Source organism: Tupaia chinensis, unplaced genomic scaffold (assembly GCF_000334495.1).
Source record: "Tupaia chinensis unplaced genomic scaffold, TupChi_1.0 Scaffold000037_3, whole genome shotgun sequence".
NCBI lineage: Eukaryota > Metazoa > Chordata > Mammalia > Scandentia > Tupaiidae > Tupaia > Tupaia belangeri.
The window spans coordinates 1,729,640-1,730,462 of NW_006159486.1; positions in this window are offsets into that span (position 1 = coordinate 1,729,640).

The window sequence follows — 823 nt, forward strand, 5'->3', positions numbered from 1 at the left end:
TTGCAGATTTGATTCACCTGGTTCCTTTCTCTCTTCTTCTTTATAAGTCTCACTAGTGGTGTATCAATTTTGTTTATCTTTTCAAAGAACCAGCTTTTACTTTCATTCATTTTCTGCATAGTTCGTTTATTTTCTATTTCATTTCTTTCTGCTCGGATCTTTATTATTTACTTTCTCCTGGAATTTTTTGGATCATTTTGCCCTTGCTTCTCCAATTCTCTGAGGCATGATGTTAAGTGATCCATTTGCCTTCTTTCTGTCTTCCCCTTATGAGCACTAATTGCTATAAACTTCCCTCTTATGACTGCTTTTGCAGTGTCCCAAAGATTATGGAAACTCGTGTCCTCATTGTCATTAGCTTCCATGAATCTTTTGATTTCAGACTTTATTTCAACAGTACTTGTAGAGTCATTCAGTAGTAAGTTACTTAGTTTCCATGTACATGAGTATTTTTGAAGATTTTTCTTGAAATTAAACTCAAGTTTAATTTCATCATGGCCAGAGAAGATGCTGGGAATAGTTTCTATGCCTTTGAATCTGTAAAGTGCTGGGACCATGCAGTTAACACAAGCTGAGTATGAAAGAACTGCCCCTCATGCCTAGAGCAAGGACTCAGCTGAGGAGAACTGTTTGCAAGGTCAACAGTTTTACGGGTTCTGGACCTCACCTCTTTTGTGTTACTGTACTGGCCTGCACTCAGTTTCTCTGCCATGGGCCTTATTGCCATATCCCGGTACCCCATAAAGGCACCCCCAGCCTTACTATAACTTTTACAATAATCCTAAAAGAATGCGGATCCACTACGGCGGCAGCTGCGTAGGGT